This window comes from Tamandua tetradactyla, chromosome 23, assembly GCF_023851605.1.
Source record: "Tamandua tetradactyla isolate mTamTet1 chromosome 23, mTamTet1.pri, whole genome shotgun sequence".
NCBI lineage: Eukaryota > Metazoa > Chordata > Mammalia > Pilosa > Myrmecophagidae > Tamandua > Tamandua tetradactyla.
Genome location: NC_135349.1, coordinates 34261483 through 34285000, shown reverse-complemented (window position 1 = coordinate 34285000; position 23518 = coordinate 34261483). Strand labels below are relative to the sequence as shown.

At 41.5% G+C, this 23518-nt stretch overlaps 1 protein-coding gene across 2 annotated transcripts in view; it reads right to left on the bottom strand.

The window, feature by feature from the left end:
• Positions 1 to 23518, bottom strand: part of LOC143667378 (uncharacterized) — a 183188-nt gene that overhangs the window by 137037 nt on the left and 22633 nt on the right. Inside the window, exon 3 of one of the 2 annotated variants that reach the window (XR_013168014.1) lies at positions 8028 to 8055. The exons of the other annotated variant lie outside the window; for it this stretch is intronic. The gene's annotated coding sequence lies outside the window, so the exon portion shown is untranslated. Of the gene's footprint in view, positions 1 to 8027; positions 8056 to 23518 lie in introns of those variants that run through there. 2 annotated transcript variants of the gene reach the window in all.

Here is a 23518-nt window from a genome sequence, read left to right as displayed (position 1 = left end):
AGGCATTTATGCTACTGATTTGGTGACCCTGAAGCTCCATTCCTGGGGAGTCTTCTCCCTAGCTAAGCTAAGGGGGAGGGGGGGGGGGCCTTCTTAGCTTACCTCACATACAAACATTTGAATGACAAGGATGTAAGCCAGAGCTGAGGCCCTGACCTCGTCCCTAAATTTCAATCCTGCATTTCCAACATCTATAACTCCTTCAGCTCTACTGACCATTTGAATGTGGCTGCTGATTCTGCATAGTTCATAACTGTGGCCCTCAGGTGAGTTACTTAATAGGTTGATATTATAAGACATAGCAACATCATAAAACCTCTGGTAGGATAAGAATCCCCTATGGGATTCTTGCCAAAAATGCACACCTCAATCTAATCATGGGGAAACATCAGATAAAGCCAAATCTCCTACAAAATAACTGACCAGTAATCTTCAAAAGTGTCAAGGTTAAGAAAGTCAAGGAACTGACAGACCGGAGAAAACTCAGGAGACCTGACAACTCAATGCGTTGTGAGAACCTGGACTGGATCCTGGAACACAGAAAGGACATAAGCGAAAAAACAGGTGACATTTGAGTAAGGTTTGTAGTTTAGTTAATAGGATTGTGCCGATGTTAATTGTCTGGTTTTGAAAATTGCACTGTGGTTATGTAAGATGGTAGCATTAGGTGAAGTTGGGTGAAGAATATATTGGAACTCTGCACTATTTTTGCAACTTTTCTGCAAGTCTAAAATTATTTCAAAGTAAAACATTTTAAAAATGAAGTCATTATAAAAATATTTATCTCCTGGGATCATGGTGAGGTTAAAAGAGATCATATATCAAGGATATGGTACTATATTTTACCCCTCTGTCACCTCCCCCAGTGGCCTAGCAGGCACATGGGTTACCTTCTCCCATGCTCTGTAAGTGCTTGTCATATTCAATTAGTTTAAGAGAAAGGACAGGGAAACTAACTTTACAGAAGCCACGTCATTTAATCCTTACAATAACCTTGTAAGGAAGGGATTCTATCCTCATTTTACAGATGAGGAAATTGATGTACTAATGGGTTTATAGCTCATACACTTGAACATGATTTGTTTCTGCCTGGGCTACAGTGAAACCTCCCCTTCCCTCCCCCCCCAACCCCCTCCCATTCCCTCACCTCCACCACGTGCAACCCATAGCAGCACCTACTCTGCTCTCCCCAGCATCGCCAACCCCACCCTTTCCAGCACCCTGATTTGTGCTTAACAGAAAGCAGGGCTGTTTCTGGCTGCTTCCTGCTCCACCATTTGGATTTCATTAGCAAGCACAATTCTAATTGAATTTTTATTCACTAGCCACTGCTCAACAATTAATCAAGCTTCTCCCAAGCTCAGAGCCAATGTTCGCTTCCTTTCACTGAGAGGAAAAGAAAAGCAACTTCAGTCCTCATTCCTGGGGCAATGTACCCTGCTCTCGTGCTGGTTTCTGCATCTCCCTCTGTTCCCAGGACACTTTGCACTTAGTAATTTCTAAAGAGGCTGTTAGATTCAGATAGTAATCGCAGCCCCCTTCTGGCGCATTCCCTGGACTCCTGGCCTCATTAGAAATCCTCTCATTGCCTGCTTCCAGCCTCTGGCTTGCAAGTAAATGCTGGTCTCTGCTCTCCTTCCTGCCAGAATCTCAGGGCACCTCGGTTCCTTTCTTCTTAATATAACATTTGTTGTTGTTTTTCTTCTTGTTCTCTGATTTAAAAAAGGAATACATGCTCATTGCAAAAAAATTTGAGAAATGTGAAAAATCACAAAGAGGAAATAAAACTCAATCATAATGCCACCAGCCAGAAATAAGCAGTGCTAATACAGGACGGTTCCAGTGATCATTGGTGACCTTAAATATGACTTTTGTGCAAACTGCACATTGTGGGCTCAAATCTCTAATTCAGGAGTCCAAAATGTAAGTAAAACCAGGGGCAGGACAACCACATTGCACAATTCCAATGGAGTCTATGGGAATGGCGCCCTCTGGGGTTGTGCAGTGCACAACCTGAGCAGCTGTAGACTGCGGCCATATCAGGGGCTGGGCACACACTATAAGGAAGTTGATAGCAATCCACAGGGCCAGGGCAAGCACCCAAGAACTGTTAAGAGTGTAAGGATGGCCCAGTGGGACCGGCATCTTGTGATTTTTCAAGAGGAGCTGGAAATCTGGATTTTTAAATGAAATCACCCAATGCTTAACTCATTCCACTAAAAAAAACCTTAAAACCCCATTGTGCAAGAAAAACAGGCCTTATCGGGTCCATCAGGGCACCTGTGGACTGAAAATGATTTGGGGTCATCCCAGTGGTTGATGATTGGCCCAGCATCTCTCTTCTCTCCTTACTCCCACTCCCCGTCATTCCCCCACCGAATGCCTCAAGCCCTCCATTTCTAAGCAGGAGCCTCACTCTGATTATTCTGTGTTGGGGTAGTGGAGGGAACAGTCAGCAAAAGCCCCACTTATCACTTGCAGTTAAGACCAAGGAGGAAGACCCTCGCCTTGGCCCCCTTCTTGGGCACTGCACTGTGTGGAAGATGAAAGGTTGGGGGCTCCCCAGCCACCTGCCCTGGCAGGCTCAAGTCCATTTTCACAATCACCCCTGCTAAGGGGGATGGTTGACGTGTTCTTGTCTGTAAGTGCATTCACTTATGCAGTTGTTTCATTAAGATGTGTCTCACTCACTTGTTTGTGAGCTGCATGGGAATAAGAAATGAGTCTGGCTTTGTTCACCATGTGTCCCTAATGCCCAGAAGAGGCACTGGCATGTAGTAGATGCTCAGTGAATATCACCGCATGAATGGAGGAGGGGCTGTCCTCATACCGTTAAGGCAGTCTTGCCCCTAGGCTCACTCAGAGCCTCCGGGCAGCCACCCTGCATGGGAGATTTGCACCAATGATTAAATAAGGATTTTCATAGTTTTTGTTCTCCAGGAATAGAAATCCTTCATAATATATAAGCCTACTGTTTCACTTTCAGAGAGCCAAACTCCAAGATACTTTTAACAAACCATTATGTATGAAAATATAAAAAATATTAAAACATATAAATTTTATATAAATATAATTACATATGAAAATATAAGAAAGGGTATTTGTAAGTACCTTCTCAATATTTTTATTTACTATGTATCTATCATCTATCTATATATATAAAGTTGGAATTATATCCTATGTAATATTTCATAATCACCTCTTTTATATCACCTCAATCTACAAGTATTTTCCTGGGACACTAAATATTCTTCTTTACCATCATGTTTAACAGCTACATAGAATTCTAGTGCATGAGTGAGCCACAATTATATCTGTTACATCATCCCTGTTGATGAGCATCTAGGTTGTTTTCTTTTTTTAAATTATTATATTTAAACCAATAGTGAACTTTCTTGTCCAGAAAGCCTTGCCACATGTCTATTTTCTTATGGTAAATATGTGCTCAAATGGTATGCCAATTTTGATGCACAAGTCGGCCTACATAAAGATCATATGCAAATTTTCACATAATAAAAAAATGGTTGAGCATGCTTAATTCCCCACCCCCGAGCCACTTTAGATTTAGAGTTGGATTGTAGTGGAAAACACAGCTAAGGCACCAATTGAAGCATCCTTGGGACACTCAAATGTTACTGAAAAGTATTTGCCAAAACTCCCCTCAAGAAGAGGTTCTTATGTGTTTGTAAGGGATATACTGATAAGACATTTGTAAGGGAGGCAGGCTGATCCATAAGAGGCTTGCTTAAAAAACAAATAGATGGTCATTAAATAACTGGGAGGACAATTACAAATAATTATAGGGACATCAATTTGCTGTATGAGGCATGGAAATTCAGGGCCAGAGCTGAATTGGTGGAGCGTAGGAGGAGAAGCTGAATCCTACCATAAACTGCCCTCCTTTTCCATGACCCAGCACCCAGACACTCCACTCTGTAACTATGGAACAAATATTTAATGAACATAAGTTTTAATCATGTAGAATATTGTGTATTAAGTGGAAGGATATCCATGATAAACTGATAACTGATAAAAGTGAGCTGCAGAATAATATCTTTTGCATTTCCTACTTTTTAAAGAAAAGGGGGAACTTATATAAGTACTTATATGTTTCTATATGTTTGTATAAGCAAAGGAAAATATGGAAGGATAACACAACATTTTTAGCAGTGCCTACTAGGGATATTAGTTTGGAAAGGAAAGAAAAGGTTTTAATTTTACTTTATGTGCTCTAATTGCATCAATCATTTGAACTGTTTCAAGGAACACATACAAATTTCATAATTAAAATGTTTAAGTTTTAGGGCAGGCCATGGTGGCTCAGCAGGCAGAGTTCTTGCCTGCCATACTGAAGACTGGGGTTCGGTTCCCAGTGCCTGCCCATGCAAAAAAAAAAAAAAAAAATTTAAGTTTAAATTTGAAGAGGCACCAAATTTGTAGCACACCCAGAGAGACTACAAGTCTCAGTTTGTTTCTGACTAGATATACTTATCTTTAAAAAGCTTTGCTAAGAATTGACAACATTAAATATTGATGATTAGGGATCATAGTGGGAGTCTCTTTTCCCATTTCCTATGATAGGATTACCTCTAGGATTTTGCCATTAAGTTAATGTGGGTGTTGTTTTAAGATAAAAATTCTTTGTCATATTAAGGAACTGCATTTTTATTCCAATTTTACCTAGAGTTGTTAAGAAAAGCAAATGCTAATGATTATCCAATGTTTTTCACAAAATCTATTGAGTTGATTGTTTGGTTTCCCTCCTTGGACTTACTGATGTGATCAGATATGTGAATAACTTTCCTAATATTGAGCCATCCTTGCATTACAAGAATAAGCATGATTAGGTCATGATTTATTCCACTTTTGGTATAGTCTTAGAATAAATTTGATTAGAATCAATTTGATCATATTTTATTTAAGATTTTTATATCAGTATTCATGAAGAAATTTGGTTGGTTGATAATGTTATTTTTTGGTGATGTCAGATTTTGCTGTCAGATGGGCTAGCTTCATAAAACAACTTGAGAAACTTTTCTTCTTTTTATTTACTGTAACTATTCAAGTTGTCTTGAAATGGCTTATTCTTTGTGTTTTTAAAAGAATGCACCCATAAAATGGTTGGAGCTTGGAATCTTTGGGGGAAGTTTTTATTTGTTTTGTTTTGTTTTTGCTAATTTGTTTGTTACAACTTCTGCCATTTCTTTCAGGGCTGCTGGTCTATTAAATTTCCCACATCTTTCTTTGTCAACTTTATTTATTTTATTTTTCTTGAAAATATCCATTTCATCCAGATTTCTAAATTTATTTGCATTGTATTGTAGTGACTCTTTGATATTTAAAAGAAAATATCTTCTAATTCCATTGTTCTGATTCCTTTTCCACTCTGAATTTTCTTAAATAGATTTGTCAAGGGGTTGTCTAGTTTTTCCTTTTAAGTCCTCTCTTTTAATTTTCTTGGATTTATTTTGTTATTCTCTTCCTAATTCCTGAGGTCAGTGCTTATTTCACTTATTTTTGCTTTTTACTTGTATAATGACTAAAGCATATAAGGCAATTATTTTTCCTGAATCCAGGTTTAGCTTATCTTAGGAAATTGAGTTGTTGCACTTCATTTCCATTTCTTTGAAATGCTTATATTTGCAGATGAGTTTTTAGGAGATGTTACAGTTGTTTCTAAAAATAACTGTTTTAAAAGATTATTTTAAATAAAAAATATGTTAATTATAGAAAGTAAAAAGAAAGGAAAATCATCCAGAATTCTACCACTGTGAGGGATATATATATATGTATCTTTGCAATCATTTCTGCATATAGTTGTTTCTTTCCTCTCCTTTTCAAAAATCCTATTATCTCTTTTTTGTCTTAAAAGCCACTTTCTTTCCTGGACATGACATGCATGGTTACAAGGAGTTCTTGCTATTTTTTTAGTGTTATGACATTTTTAGGCCTTACAATAACATATATGAGCATGGAGATTGGCAAATTCTAGGAGATTTTATGGGTCTCTTCTTTCCTTCCTTATTGAAAGACAGAAGAACTGTGACAAAGATTTCATATGTGAAAATATTACACTTGCTCCCATTCCTTTAAATAACCACACCTCCCAACAAGCCACTGATGACAAGACAAAGACAACTGAAGGCAAAGAAGACTGAAGACAAGGAAGAAAAGGGTCCCTATGCCCTCCAGTTCAGAACCTTTGTCTTCCCCAGCTCCCCACAGTTTACGACCACTGGGTTCTAATCCATCCTTTGCCAATCGTGCAAATGACATCACTTCCTCTGAGACTCACTCTTTTCATCTGTAAAGTGGGGACAATAAAATCCCTATCTCATAAGCTAGTGACGAATTTTCATTGGAATCACGCACATTCAGCATTTAACAAAGAGCCTGGCATATAATAAACACTCATTAAATGACAGCTATTATTTCCGTTGTTGCTACGCCCACGGCTTTCCAAACAAGCAAGATGAATAAAGAGCTCACTTCTCAGCTGAGACTCGGGGGGCCCTCAATGCCGGCTACTCATCCAGTTTTACAAAAGCAATTAAAGCTTGCCTAGGCTGGGAGTCTCTTGACCGTCCTTGAATTCCGAGTTACCCTATTGAGAGAAGAAGCCGGTGCCCTTCCGCCTGTTCTCCGTGCTGTTTATTATGCCAGAGAGGCTGCTCAGACTCATTACAGCTGCAGAATACAGGCCCCCAGGGGCTGAAGTGGAGCCGGATAATTACCAACAGATCCCTAATAGGTATGGACTCAATGGAAACAAGTCAATCAGAAACGCGGCATTTATGTCTAAACTATTCCAATCCATGCTCAGGGGCAATGGAGACTGCAAATGAGGGCTGCAGATCTGAGGCTGGAAGCTCTGACCAGCAGATCCATCCGAGCCAGCCCCCTGCCTGCGTCCACTTAACAAGGGGCTTGTCCCCTAACTACCCACGGGCTCGCATTTGAGGTCAACACAGAGCGAGCTGGTCTGCTTGGACCTCAGAATCGTCTCTGACTTAGTGACCTGGCCCTGCCTTCTTGCTTAAATGATTTGGTTCCTTCAGAAATTCCACATTTGAGATAAATCTCCTTTCATAAGCTTCCCTCATCTGTCTTCTATCCTTTTGTCTTCTGCTCAGCAGTGCTTCTCGGTCAACCTCATTCTTACTACACAAAACATCGTTTTTTAAATCAGCAGTGTCCTCCAAAAGCTACCTACCTCACCACTGCTCACAGATTCTCTCAGGGCTCCAGTGTTTCTATGAGGTCACTTGGCAAACAGCACAGGATGCAGATATGCAATTTAATCTTAAATTACATATTTAAGATTGCAATTAAATATGCAATCTTATTGGTTGATTAAAATTCCCAATGGACTGCCCCCAGAAGTAAAAATTTCAATCCACAAATTGGGGGTGCAAGAAATTGAACTTTCTTGATTGTCTTATACATGTTCTTTTTATCTCAAACCCCATTTCCATTGGGTGGTAGAAAGTTCCATGCTGTCTTCCAAGCCACCCTGCGCTTCTCTTGTCTTGGTCATCATCTGTGCAGCTTTTGCTCATTCCCATGGCAAACTCCCATTGGGTCCAGTGACTCAGCTATTTCCAAACCCTTCTCCCCAAAGAGTAGACATTCAACTGATTTTCTGCAGTAGCATTCCTCCTCTGAAGCAAGAAAAGCCACTCACAATGTACGTGGAAGACAATGAACTGGGGGAGGGTCCTTGGTTAATATTTATAATGGTTGTTAATCCACAAGGGTTATAAAGGAAAAGGGAGGATGTTATAGAACATATAAGTGAAGTAGGTCAAACCACCTTAAATGATGATTCTTACCATTTGGGAAGCACCAGTAACACAATGGCAACAATTTTGAATGCAGTGTATCCTCCTAGAAGGAATGAGCTGGGATAAACCAGTAGAGGAGAATAAATTCGCTATGGAAATTGCCATGAGGGTGAAGCTTTCTCTGGAGTTGAAACTTTCTCTGGGCTCCTTTGGTCCATAGTGCCTTTCTTCATTCTTCATTTGAAACTTCCACAGAAACATAAAAGTGTAGCTGTGAGAACAGGTAAGAATAGAAAGTCAACAAGGTTTGTGTTCTCCACTAAGGCTATGGATGAGTATGCGATTATGTGTCAGTAGGTAACAGTTGGGGTCCACTGTGGTGGCTGCCCCCTACCCCTACCCACCATTTCCTTCTGGGATGGACTCTTTGTCAATACCTACAAACTATGTGAGAACTTGAGCAAACAGAAGAGACAGCTTAGGTTCCTGCAAATGTATAAGCTTGAGCCAGAAACTTGAAGGCATTTCATGTTACCAGACCTTGCAGCTCTGCTGTTTTTGGTCACTGTGCCGGTTTAAAGCTGTTATGTACCCCAGAAAAGACATGTCCTTTAATCCTTACTCAAGATTGCTTGGTGGGATCTTTTTTATTGTTTCCATGGAGATGTGACCCATCCAATTGTGAGTGGTCACTTTTGATTAGATGGCTCCCATGGAGACGTGTCTCCACCTATTCAAGGAGGGGTTGCTTACTGGAACCCTTTAAGAGGGAACCATTTTGGAAAGAGCCAACAGAGCCCATTGAGCCCAGAGAGCCAGAGACCTTTGGAGACAAAGAAAAAAATTGTCCCTGGAGAAGATATTTGAAACAAGAAACCAGAGACCCCAGCAGAGGTTGCCATGTGCCTTTCCAGCTGACAGGTGTTCTGGACCCATTAGTCTTTCTTAAATCAAGGTTGTCTTTCCCTGGATGCCTTTGTTGAACAGTTTCATGGCCTTAGAACTGTAAACTTGCAACTTAATAAATTCCCCTTTGTAAAAGCCATTCTGTTTCCGGTATATCGCACACCCGTAGCTTTTCAAAGAAAAACAGGCACCTACAAAATGCAAACAGCTTGGACCATCTATCTTCTGGATCTTTCTCATCCCCACATTGTCTTGAGCTTCTTAATCACCAATTCTTCTAACCCCAGGCTGTAAAGGAGCCAGTACCAGCTGATCACATCTCCCTGTAGCCTCATCTCTGCTATCTGTGACATCCTGGTCATCCATCCTCTCTCCTACAGCTTGAGTAATGTCAGTGTCCACGAGGGATGGCCTTTCCAACAACGAGACTCCCCATCTTTGACTCCTCAACTTTGATAACTCTCTACGTTTCATCCCAAGCTATATATGAGACTTTTAGTCATCCCCTAGAAGTGCCCCATGTCAGTAATGCTCAATTATCCAGGTGTAATATCTTATTCCACCCCCCAGTGCTCCCATACTTCAATGACATTGAGAATTTCAGGGTCCCATCCTACTGTTTTTCCCAGTCTGCAAACTTCTTCTTAGTTTCACATCTTTTCCTAACTGATCCAGGCACCACAATCCCTCATTTCAGCTAACTGCTTGCCACCCGTGCTCTCAACTGTCTTGTGCCTCTGCCACCCTCATTCAGACTGCTGAAAACCACTGCAGAAGCACACGCAGCCAATTCATCCATTATCACAACAAAGTCATGATCTCCAGCATCAGCTTCACTCTCAAGTCTGTCTAGGGGTCATTTTAAGAATGGAATCAAGTATAAACATGTGTGGGTCTGTCAAGCTCAATCAAGTGTTTTCGCTTCATTGAGTTGCTGTTGCTTGTACCTGGAAGAAACTAACACAAAGATAAGACCCACCATGCCCCTGCCCGAGTAGCGACAAAGTTCTGTTTTAATAGATTCTCCAAATTGTGATACTGTTGCCATGGTTCTATTCAAGAGGCTTCTGGGATGGAGCTCTCACCCCCTGGCAGTGCAGACTGGTGGTAGTGTCCCACACAGACCCCTCACTGCATCATGACCTAAGTTAGGGAAGGGTTGCCCAATGGAGGGATTCACTTTCAGGGTCAGGGTCATGTTGCATACCAAAAAGCTCTCTCATCTCTAGAGTAAGTATGGGGTTTGTCTTCTACAATGACCCCCCCACCTTTGGGAGTGAAGAGCAAATCAATGTCTTTGCTCATGGGCAAGAGTTACTGACATGAGTGGGTCAGAAAGAGGCAAGCCTTCTACCATCAAAATAAGTATATGTGACTTTTATTATTAAATACATGCAATCCATTACATTCTAATTCTGAAAATGATGGCACGGCTACACTATTGAGGTATACTACGGCTACAGTCATCAAGTCATGGACTGTTCCAGAACTTGGCCTACATGACTGCATTGGGAAACCCTTGAGCTACAGACCCCTCTTGGTGTTCTGTGTAAGCCTGAGTGATGGGGTTCACTTTGACTTGCGTGTCTGATTTTCTTTTTTGTATGCTGTGTGGCAGGGGTCACATTTTATTCTTTTTCCGTGTAAGTATCCCCTTATTGCAATACCATTTGTTGAATTTTTGTTTGTTTTGTTTTTTTGTTTGCTTGTTTGTTTGGGAAGTGCATGGGCCGGGAATCGAACCCAGGCCTCCTGCATGCAGGTAAGAATTCTACCCTTGCACCTCCTGCTTGTCTAATTTTAGTGTTCCTTCTGTGACATGGTTACTCACTCCCTGTCCACCTAGGCAAATCCTACACCAAGGGACAGGACATGAATAGCAAGGGAGGACCTAATCAGGTACAATTGTGGGAATTATCTTCCCGTTGGATCCCAAAGCTGAGTTCCAACCATACTCCTTATTTCCAATGGCATTAAATGAGATAATAAATATAAAGGACTTAAAATAGGACCTTGGACACAGAGGATGCTCAATAATTGCCAGTTGCACATTAAGTGGTAGTCAGGGTAGGAGGTGACTCAAAGCATGAACCTCAGAAATAGATTCTTTTTATTCAAAGCCCAGTTCCATTACTTATAAGCTGTACTTACCTCAACCAAATTACTGAGTGTAACTCATTTAATACAAGTGTGGGGACTGGGCTCCATTCCTTTCTATTAATACCATTCAGTGAAATTGTGTAATAGAAATGGGTGTGTATCCTCTGTCATGGCTGGGAAGTGGGCAGAGGCCTTGATCTCTGTAAGCCCTTGGGCCTAACAAGGTCATGCATGCTGAGCATGTGTGGGGTTCCAGCTGTGGGGTTGACCAGCATCCCATTAGCTGAGCTCTCCCTCTAATGAGCACGGCCCCAGAGAAGGCAGGGCAGAGGCTGCAGTCAGCGCAGAAAGAGTTCTGCCCTCCTTGTGGGTCATGGTCCTGAGAATAGGCTTCACGGGTCTCAAATGTGAATTTGAATGTCTTGCTCTGTGCCGATACTCCCTGGTTTGAATACAGATGAACTCTGGGGAAATGTGGCGGCCACTGCAGGCAGGGGGCTGGCGCGAGCCCCAGTGTCTGCTGAGACAAGCAAGAATCATCCCACCCAGGGGTTCTCAGCGGAGGTTCCCACAGACTAGAACACACTTAGGGCATCGGCAACAGGGGTGCACACAAAATGCAGGAGGGGGATGCTGATGGCGTGTAGTATTTAGTATTTCCAAAACAAACTTCCTAGATGTCCTTGCATTTATTTATGAATTCAAACAGTTTTTGTTTTAATTACATGGGATGGGTTGTGGAAACAATATCATTTATAATAGCTGTGCTCATGTGTAGCACTTACTATGTACTGGGCACCATTCTAAGACTTTTACAAATATTAATTCATTTAATCTGAACATTAACCTTTTAAATTACATGAGCCATCGCTAGCCTCACTTTACAGGTGAGGAAACTAAGGCACAGGAAGGTTAAGAAAATGTTACCAGGTAAACAATTAAATAGTGAGGCTAGGATTTTAACCATCACTGTAACAGTTAGTTTTTGCTATGTAAAAAGCAAAAAACAACCCAAAAATTAATAGCTCAAAATAACACACATTTATGATCTCTCATGATTCTGTGGCTTGATAGAGTGGTTCTTCTGATCGGAGCCAGCTCAGCTGATCTCTGTGGTCAGCTAGTGGCTTGACCAGAGCTGAAGGGTTTGGGTTGGCCTCCCTCACAGGTCTGGTGGTTGGCTCCAGGCTGGCTGGGCAACGGGGATGACTTGGATGTGTGGGTCTCATCATCCTGCAGATCACCCCAGAGAGGAAGTTAATTGGCAGGATCAGGGGAGCTGATATCAAACCAAGAGTCTATTGCATTTCTGTACATCTTGAAAGCAGAGCTACTGACAGTCTTTGTAAGAATATTTGTATGGCAAATAGACTTGGAAGATACAGATGATATCTCCCCTTGGAACAATGGGTGTATATGCTCACTGTCCAGTATAAAAAATTTGGGTTCCCTAAGCTCAGCGTTCCTGTAATGCAGCCCTCTGTACATACAGATGTCATCTAGTCCTCTTCATAATACCCTGTGGGAATCTGGGTTTAGTAAACTGATGCAAAATGATGATACTCTGGCCACTGCCACTGCTGTGAGTAATAAATTGTCCTTTGTCTCCAACTCAGGAGTCTCATATCTTCTGCCAGCATCCAGGAAGCTGTGGCAAACTATCAGCTTAGCTGGCAAGTTAGGTTAAACCAGACCCTTCACAGTTCCTGATACTTGGGGGTTCCCAAACTAAGTGACATCCAAGCTATAGCCTGAAGAACGAGTAATGCAGGAGGAGAAAAGGAGGGAACTGTGTCTAGATAGAGAACGTGATGAGGAAATGGGGAGATAGGAAGCCAGAGAGTGAGAAAGACCCTAAAGATGACGGTTAGCCATGCTGTCGTTGGCTGTATCCTGAAGGCAGGTGTAGGCCTTTAAAGGATATTTTAAGGAAATGACAGCTCAAAATCCACGGTGGGGGTGGGGGAGTGAGATCTGGAATGCCACCCTCAACACCCTCCCCCTCATAAAATAACCTTGGTTGCAGCATGGATTGGCATAGCAACAAATGACATAGCTTTTTTTTTTTTTTCATCTCTAGATGGCCAAGCTAGTCCTTGGCATGTTTGGATAATCACAAAGTGCTGCAGAGGTTGCCCTCCCTCTAGCTTAGGAGTTCACAGCAACAGGAGTTGAACTTTCTTAAAAGCCTATTTTAAGAAAGAAGACCCCTCAGCAGTCCTTTCTGACCTGATAGGTCACTGCTATATTTAAAACAGCCAACACAGAGCAGACTCTTTCCTATGACCCACAAAGCACATGACGAGAGATCTTACACCCAGGGCACCGGAAAGAGCTGATTCCTCCTATTTGCATGAATAGTTTATTTAGAGTCAGACTGCGTGGTCCAAATCCTGGCTTTCCTACCTACTAGCTGCAAGACCTCAGGCAAGTTAATTAAGCTCTCTGTGCCTCATTTTCCCAGTCTTCCAAGTGAGGATCTAGCTCATGAGGTTGTCTTGAAGATTAAACAAGAATTAAATATGTAGAGTGCTTAGAACAGTAGGTGACATCGGGAATGTGTTCAACAGACATTATCATTATTATTAGTTATTTGAAATGTACCCTCTCATAACTTCTCTTATTCAAAATCTTCAAATGTTTATATCATTTATATCCCACCAGATCAGGCTATATGCAGCAAATTAAACACCTGCAGTCACTGCATTGTCTTAAACTCCCTCTTGGAGTCTGCTGGAATCTTTACCCCTTGATAGTCAAACCCTGCTGAAATACTTTTAGATCCTCATTTTCAACACAATCTGTCGACTCCACTGTACTAAGTTTCCTTCCTGATGGGCCTCTGGAGATTTTTCATGATTCCTCTTGGGATTCAGAGTCTTTAAACTAGGAGAGGATCCCAGCCAACCCACGGAAATAATGAATCATTGCTGCTTTAAGCCACTGCGCCTTGAGATGGTTCATTGCTCAGGAGTAGAGTAAATAACTAACACACTAAACATGCAGATTCCTCATCGCACGGGGTCCAGGGAGCCACTGTTATCAAGTGCTCCCAGGTGATTCTAATTCACATGGTCTCTACCAGCGTCCCCCAACCTTTCCTGATGATAAGAATTACCTAGAAGTTCCTGGCCCCCAACCTGGACCTTGCATCAAAAAGAGGCCTGAGAATTTGCATAGGAGCAGATGATTCATGTCACCCAGGAATGATTTGTTTCGCTTGTGAAACACCATCCCAGGCCTTTGCTCCTCAAAGTGTGGCCCCAGAGGAGCAGGATTGGCATCTCCTGGGAGCTTGTTTAAAAGGCAGACTCTCAGGCACTGCCCCAGACTCAGCAATTCAGAAAGCCAGGACCCTTGAGGTTTATATATTTAATTAGAACAGATCTTGTTTGAAATGCAGAAATCTCAGGTTCCACCCAACCCTACACTCAGAACCTGCTGATTCAACAAGACCCCCAAGGAGATTTGCAAGTACATGAAAGGGGGAGAAGCCTGACCAGGACCCTTGATTTGGTTCAAAGGGTCGCAACCCTGGGTACACATTAGAATTATCTGGGGGCTGTTTAAAAAACAAATGCCTGGCCTTCATACCAGAGAATGATTTCATTAGTCCTGCGTGGTGCTTGGGCATCAGTGGTCTTAAAAGCTCCCAGGTGATTCTCATGTGCAGCCAATGCTAAGAACCACTGTGCAAGGATATAGGTTCTCAAACTTTGTGTGTGTTAGAATCACCTGGAGCACAAATAAATTGCACAGTGGGCCAGGCTTGATGAAGGAGGCTAGATCTGGGCCCTGGTGTTCTTCTCAGGTTCCCCGGATGATTTGGAAATGGACCAAAGTTTAAGAACCACTGGTCTATGGGGACATCTCTGAGGAGGAAGAGTCCCATGGAAGCTTCTGGTGCAGTTCTTTTTCTGAATTTATTCTCCCTCCTCATTACAACTTAGCCAAAGAACAGGAGAACCTCAGAGCTAAAAGGAACCCGAGTCATCAGGCATCTTCCAGCCTTGCAAATAGGGCTGTCAGCCAAATCCAGCTCATAGCTGTGTATTTTTTTAATCTGGATTTTTTGTTTAAAGCACTGAATCCATTGCCAACATTTTCAAAAGGAGGTTTTACATAAAAATCTGGATTTCCAGATTCTCCCAGAAAATCAGAGCATCTGCCAACAATAGACCCACATTTCTGTATGGCAAAGATTGGCGAGAACTGCCCTTTAAAATAGGATAACCACAATACAAATTAAAAGGAAAAAAATAGGGCATGTGCTTTTCTCTGTTTGTGACACTCCCAACCTGACTTGTATCACTCATTTTTGTTGTCTGCCTGGCCTGCTAAGCATTTGGGTTTGAAATCTTTATATGGAGAGAATCCAATCCCCTCCTTTTGTAAATGAGAAAACCAAGCTCCACTCCCCAGTGGAAATGCTTTGCTCAAAGTCCCTGATTTATGGCCAGAGCTGAGACTTGAGATCAAAATTCTGACTCCTTCTTATTGGTGGGAGGTTTGGGATTCTACCGGGTCAGCCTCTCCCTTCCTGGGATCCCCAACTCCCCCCAGAGCTCAAGGACCTAGATGTTTCCAGTTCCCACTTAGGGTCCTGGGCAAAGCACGGTGAAGTGCAGGCCAGCTCTGTTCTCGGCCTTGGAGCGTTCACCTACTCAGACACACCCACACAGCAATATACTTAACCTGTCCGAGTCTCCATGTCCTCATCTACCCAGAGGATAACAACTGTGGCTGCTCTGTATGGCTGTTTTGAAGAATAAATTAACTCATGTTTGTAAGACATTATTCTGACACTGAGACATGGAAAGGGCCCCAAAGGTGAGCACCAAGGACTACTGATGAGTTTTTACAATGAATGTGTTCATCTGAGAGCATTGCCATCGTCCAGCCTTCTAGTCATTGCTTAGTTTCTACCAAGCCCAAACTTCTTCATAAAGCAATGTGTTGAGTGCCACCTACTGGATGAGGACTTTAGGCAAAGCTCACAGAACTTGCTAAACGGTTTTCCTGTCTGTAAAATAGGGATAAAATAGTCCTTGCTCCTTTGGGTTGTCAGTGAAGTTTAAATGAGATCATGCACGTAATGTGTTACCTAACAAAGTGCCCAGCTCAGGGCTAATGAGACATAACCCCAGGGTTTTGACTCTCAAAGCAGTGTCACCACCTCGTGGTCCAAGGTGGTAACTGCAGGCTCTTTAGGACAAAACTTCAAAAATATGGCTGCCATGGGTAGAGGGTAGAAAAGTCAGATTTGCTGGTGGAGAGTGAATTCAGAAACAGGGAGCTTGTTTGGGTATTCTCCTTAGCCTTGGCCAGCTGGTTTCTGGATTTGGTTCATGGATATTTGATTTACTGCTTGACCACTGGTTTGTTTCGAGTGTCGAGTTTCTGGCTTCAACTATTTAGATGTTGGATGCTATGTGTATTTGGACACTAATTTGACTCTGCGCCATCGTGTGCTATTCTCTGCTTGGAAATATGGCTATGTAAAGAGGTTGCTTTCGCTTCCATAAGAGACCTGGCAACTGACCCTGTCTTGCCCAGAAGAACCCAAACGACAGCCAGATAGCAATATCTGCAAAATTGGTCCATAGTGAGTCTACAGATGTGCCCCATGCTGGCTTTTAAAAATATGGATTGCGTCTCCTCTTCTCTGCCATTGTTCTCACTCTGGCTTCTTACTCCTTCCCAAGCTGAAGTCAGGATTGAGAGTAAGATGTCCCTCTCTCAAAGAGAAAGAGTGCTGCTAAGATTGGTTGGATTTAAGGATGTTTCATGCTTGCCACTATCCCAAGAAGAGGCAATGGAAGACTCTGCAAATGGGGCGTCTCTCCATACTTCCTCTCCCTCCCATGGTCCTATAGAGATAATCCATGGCCTGGGGTACGCTCCTCCAGGAGAGACACTTATCCCCCATCTCCCTTTCTCTTCCTGTTATGAAAATGATGAGGCAAAAAACCATATCATCAATGCAGTTTCTTTTAGAGACAAGCTACAGAAATGGACTCTCACTAGCTTAGGCCACACATAAATAAATAGATAAAATTGGGAGGGGGAGTGTGATGAACATGTAAATAAATAAGGTCAACAAGTGCCAGAGGGGTTGTCCTAGGAGTTGACACAGGATGCAATGGACATCAAGGAGGCAGTTTTCAATTGGACCTGGAGACTGAGGGCTGGTCAAGAGAAGCTCCACGAAGGAGAGAGGTTCAGGTGCCACCGTGCTGGCTCTGACTTCCCCAACTGACCAAATTCCCTGGGTATGTTTTGAGTATAGCATTTCGTCTACGACTCTCCCAAGATGACTCACACAATGCTTTTTACTGTGGGTTCCACTCAGGTGCAAGTAAGAATAAAATAGTCAGCATTTATGGTGCGCTGGCCGTTATGTTACTGGGAGAAGATGCAGACATGAGATGGGGTGTGATAAAATAATTATCACAAATAGAAGGGGCTATGTCTTGATGAGAAAGAGAGGTTCATCCAAAGAGTCAGAGATGAAAAGTTATTTCATTCTTCCTTTCAACAAATATTTAATGAGCACCTATTATGTGCCAGGCAGTGGTGCTAGAGACATGGCCAAGGACAAAACAAACAAATATACATTCTCCTCTAGAGCGTAAATTCTAAAATAGACAGATGGACAATATATAAGACAAATAAGCAGTACACAATGTGTGATATTTGGTGATAAGGGCTAAAATAAAAATAATCAGGGAAATGAGAAGATGGCATTTGATTAAAGACCTGAAGGTGGTAGGGGTCGACCAGTGGATATCTGGGAGTGGATGTGCGGGGCCCTGAAGAGGACAATGTCTGCTGTGTTCCAGGAGCAACAAGGAGCCCTAAGCGGCTGGGGAGGGGTGAAGGATGGGAGAAAAATAGGAGATGTGAAAGGAACTGCTGGGTCGACTGGAGAGCAAAGGCCTTATTTTATGGACAGAACTTTGGCTTTTACCCTGAAATGGGAGCCAGTGGCGGGCTTTGGGCAGAGGAATGGCAGGATCTAAACAATGCTTAACAGCATCACTCTGGCAGCTGTGGAGAGAATGGACTGAACGGGGCAAGGACGACAAGCAGCAAGGGCTGAAGCAAGGAGTCCATGTAGGAAGCATGAGATGATGGTGGCTTGGCCTGGGAGGTTGCTGTGGGAAATGTTAGAAGTGGCAATATTTGGAAAATGACTACCCTTTACAGAGGCATCAACACTTCTCTCGTGTCGCCCTGACCACAGGTGTAATGAATTGCATAATCATCTGTTTTCCGTCCATCTCACCTGACAGACTGTGAGGTCTCTGGTGTTGGGTCAGGGCCTGCCTTTCTGATTCTGTATCCTGGCACCCAGTGCAGGGCCTGACACAGGGGCACTCGATGGACAAATGACTGGATGGAAGAGGCAGGAAATCCAGACTCCCTACTTCACCTTGGTCAAACTGGGGAGAAGCGAGTGGTCAGTTTTAGATGAATTCATGGAGCGAACCACCAACTAAGAATATTCTAGAGATGCTCCCCACCCCCCAAAGAAAGGTATGGATGTAGCTGAAGCCTTGAAGAAGTGGGGAACCACCCCAGAGACCTGGGGGAAGCCAGGACTGGAGCTTCCCCTCATCCTTAGTCATCCCAACTGTGCTGAGAGACACTCTGAAGATGGGGATTTGGACACTGTGGAGAATCTTCAGTGAGTGTGAAGCATCTGCTGACTTAAGGCTTGGTTTGAGGTTCTTTTTAAAGCATGTGTTACATAACTTTGCATAAAGAGAACTCCAGGGACTATGCCTACTCCACAGAGCACAATTCTCCGAAACCCTGGGGGAGAAGGGGTCTTCCAGAAGGAACAGTTATCTGGGAGATGTTGAGGGAAGGTTGTGCCTCATGTGGGTGTTGCATCCAAATACTTCCACACACTTCCCTCCCCTCCTAGGAAGGAACACGTACTCAGGAAAAACCTTGTTAAATAGCCAGTCCCTTGGGGGAGAGGGCCACCCGGTGCTGCGCAGAGGCTCACCTACTTGTACGAGGTCCCCTATAGCCACGGGGAGACTGGAGATAAAGTTTGTTGAAAATAAGATCCACTTTGGCTAACTCAGCAGACAATGTCTCGGGAATGTTTAGTCATGCAATTCCGAGTCTTGATTGTCTGGCCACAAAAGCTGTTGCTTTTCCATGCAGTCATTAGCAACCCTGAAATCAATAGAGAGCCATCCCAACCCTCAGAAATGAAAAAAAAAATAGGCACAGCCACAGCTTGATTTGAGTGACAATGAGGTTTTTGCTAGAGGGGAAACTGTAGTCAAATGAGTGCCTATTTTCCCCTTTCCTCATAAAGCTATTTGCATAGTAGGTAAATACATATGTCTGCAAGTATCTTCTCGGTCTCTCTCTTTCACACGTGCATGCATCCACACATTCTGGATATTTCTCTTACCTTTATAAATAACATTGGCAAACATATACAATGATAAGGATATCTGGGACAGTTAGCCAAGAAGAGAAATGAAGTCTGCAGGAGGAAGAAACAAAGACCCCCAAAATCAAGGGAGTATCTTGAGTTATCATTAAGCTGCTACAACAAAGAGGATGTGATTACCTGTTTGCCATACCTAAAAAACCTCACTTTCAAAATGAAAAAATCAATCCATTTGTTTAAATTTGCTTATGGATAAAAATAAAATGCAGACTTCTTATAGAAGTGAATAAAGGAATATGCAAATAGATGAATACTTTTATTCATAAAAATTATGTTTTAAATAAATATTTTTACAACAAATATTTATTATATTGTTAAAGTAAAAAAAAAACATTAAGCAAAACAACATAGAAACTATATTTCCAATAATCTAATAGACAAGACATCCTGAAGCAAACCCTGACACAAAACGTGTAGAAATTACTTTAAATGAATAGATGAGCTAGCATGCAAATAACAAAAATCCCCACATGCCAAAATTTGAAGTGGGAGCTGAACATCTAGTGGGAAGTTGATGCTGAAGCTATAGCAGAATTAGAGACCCTTGTCAATTTCAGTAACCAAGACTCTTGGGTTTTAACATCCTCTTGTAACCTGCTCACACTGGGAACATCCCCACATGAGGACAAGACTTTCCAAAGACTCCACCCTTGGTGCAAGGTTTAACTAAAGGAGAATTCACTTCTTACCAAAGAGATTACCTCCTGACTAAGAAGTAAGACTGTCTTGGCCTGGGCTCTTTAAAGGGGAAAAAAATGTCCCTGTGAATTTATATGAGCAGAATTATTCTCACATGGATCTGGGATTTAAGTTATCCTCCCAACATAGTCTGGCAACCCCAACTGAAAAATGTTGTAAATGATGCCAGATTGGTAACTCTTCAGAGTGCCTAGAAAAGGAAAACGTAAATTCTCTGTAGATGGACTGACATCCCAGGCCTTTGAGGAATCCACAGATAATGCCCCATTGGATATTAGATCATTAGCCAAAACTACAAAACACTTGAATAAATAAGCCACTATGAGTAAAAATAAGGGAGAAACAGCAAACATCAGAATTAGAGTCCCCAGACCTTCATAAAGTAAATTGTCAGATTCAGAATATAAAATAGGTATTTTTGAAAGGGAAAAAGAAATAAAATATTATCCAAAAAAGAGTAGACAAGCAACATTCTCTTCCCTCAAAGCATAACACTGTTAATTTTCCAGATAACAAATTTAATTTCTGTAAGTAAAAAAAATAATTTAAATTTAAAGCTCAATGATCATATGACTCAGAAGTTTGGAAACAGCTGAAGGGAAAATCATGGCCTGGGAAATAGACCTAAAAAAAACTATCCAGAATATTGATCAGAGAGATAAAGAGATAGAAAATTATGAGTGGTTAGTAGATAGTGAGTCTAAACATATATCTAAATTTCCAAAAGAAGAGTATAGAAAGAATGAAGAAAAGCAATCCTTGAAGAAACGGAGGCTGAGAATTTTCCAAAATTGATAATGAAATTAATCCTCAGATTCAGAAAACACACACAAACAAATTTAAAAATCTAGACCTCTTTAGGAAGACTGAAGAATACTCAAACTTCAACTCCCCTTCCCACCTAGAAAACAAAAGGATCTTAAAAGCAGCCAGAAATAAACAAAGGAAAAGAAATTTGAGTGAGAGAAGACTTCTTGATTGCAGCCATGGAAATCTGCAGACAGTGGAATGAGTTCTTTAATGTGCCAAGAGAAAATAACCATCAGCCCAGAATTCTGTATCTGGCTAAACTATCACCCTCTAACAAGAACTAAATAATATCATTTCAGACAAACAGAAGTCAAGCACATTCTTTCCTAAGGAATCAAAGAAGGAATTAGTTCAGGAAGAGAGTAAGTCCCAGAAGGGAAAGGAATAAATGCACAAAGAAATTGGATAAATTTCTTTGTGGTCCTGCGTAAGTGTGGTCAGAATCATAATTGCATCAATAAAGCAGGGAGGGACAAATGTTCCTTTGACGATGCTAAAGTTTATGCAGAAGCTCCCCCCTCTGATGCATGAAGGCCTAGGAAATCTTTAGCCACCAGAAGTTTAGAAAGCCCTTTCTGGTTAATGCTCCACAGTTTCTTCTTTTGTCCCTCCCTAGGAATTCAACCCTCAACATTCTCTTCCTGCAAAGCTATAGAGCTGTTAATTTTCCAGATAACCTTTCAAATTATATGCCAGCTTTCTACTCTGCTAACTGCAACTCTGGATAAATCAGGTTGATGCTTCAGGTGAGTAGCAAAGCAGTTAATTTGCTGATAAATATAATTGTAGTTTATCTTATGAAGATATCTGCCATTAATTTCATTGGCCATTGACTCTATGGATAGGACTGGTCAAGATCTAGGAACTAGAAATAAATACTTAGATATTAAGTTATCTAAAAGTTCTATGACTTCGTTTCCCTACACTAATCAGCACAAATGAGACTGGTTTGGGAGCAGATCAAATCTATAATTTTTAAAGTTTTCTAATTAGACCTGAATAATTTTATATTACTTCAGTACGAATTGAGTCAATGCCATCCAGGCATAGAAAATAGGAAGAGATGTATATGTTAATGTGCTGACCCATGGTTTTATTATCCCGAACCAAAATGTATTACTGTGAACCTCATGAGGCAAGTAATTCTGGTATTTGATTGCAACCTTTAAAAAATAGCTAGAGAGGTGCATGGCTCAATGGAAGAATTCTTGCTTACTATGCCAGATACCCAGGTTCTTTCCCGGAGCCTGCCCATGCCAAAGGTAAAAAAAAAAACTTGATATCAATCTTGTAAAAATTAAAATTATTGTTTTGGGTAGATGCATTGCTTTGAAAATACTATGCACCCCAGAAAAGCCATGTTTTAATCCTGATTCAATCTTGTAGAGGCAGCTGTTTCTCTTAATCCTGTTTCAATACTGTAGGTTGGAAATTTTTCATTAGAATATCTCCATGGAGATGTACACACCCAATTGTGGATGTGACCTTTGATTAGATGGAGATATAACTCTACCCATTCCAGCTGGGTCTTGATCAGTTTACTGGAATCCTTTAAAAAAGGAAACATTTTTAAAAGAGCCAGAAATGACAGAAGCCTCGGAGCCAACAGAGAGAGCAGATATAGACACCTGGAGAGCAGTTGCTTCAGAGAACAGAGACACGGATGTTTGGAGATGCTTGGAGTCCAGCAGATGTCGCCATGAGATGTTAAGCAAGTCAGAACCTGGAGAGAGCAAAGGGAAGCCAAGAGATTACACCAGCCCCAGAAAAGCAAATTGAGGAACTCCACATGAACAGAGGCTGAAAGCAACAGAGCCCAGGAGCAAGGGACCAGCAGATGCCAGCCACATGACTTATCAGCTAACAGAATTGTTAACTAACAGAGTTGCCAGCCACATGACTTGTCAGCTGACAGAGGTGTTCCACACACATTGGCTTTCCTTGAATTAAGGTATCTTTATCTGGCTGTCTTAGTTTGGACATTTTTATATGCTTAGAACTGTAAACTTGTAACTTATTAAATTCCCCTTTTTAAAAAGCTGTTCCAGTTCTGGTATAATGCATTCTGGCAGCTTCCAAACTGATACAGTAAACATTCCCCAAATTCATTTGATCAATAGGAAATGACTCTCTACAGCATGTTAACCTTTTTGGGTATCTGTGTATATTTTGGTGCTAAGTAAACCTGGCAGACTCAGGGAGCCACTGTTGTCAAAATCAAATGTCCTTTGGAATCATGACAGAGGATTTCCTAGTCCACATAAAAATAAGAGTATGTACAAATTCATGGAGGGAGAAAGAACATGATTTATTCAAGAACTGTAAATATTGTGACTCCATGAGTGTTGAAAGGAATAGCAGGAGATAAAATTGGAGAAACAAGCAAGGGTCAATTCACAAAGACTCTGCTATGCCATATTGACAGATCTGAAACTTTATCTTATAACTGCATTTCTACCCAAGTGGTTTTGATTTGGGAAGTTGTATAAAAACACTGCAACTCAAAAACTATGGGATGTATCCAATGCAGCATACAAAGGTAAAATTATAGTTTTAAATGATGCTAATATCTAAAGAGAAAAAAACAAAGGCATTTCACATTAGATTTTTGAAAGATAAAAAAACATACTAGAAGGAAAATAAAAGGAAGGAAAGTTTGAGGCTTTCAAATCTCATTTTATACCTCATGCTTTATATTTGTTTGCTCTCTTAAAATGTTCTTGCCCTTTTTTTGCCATAG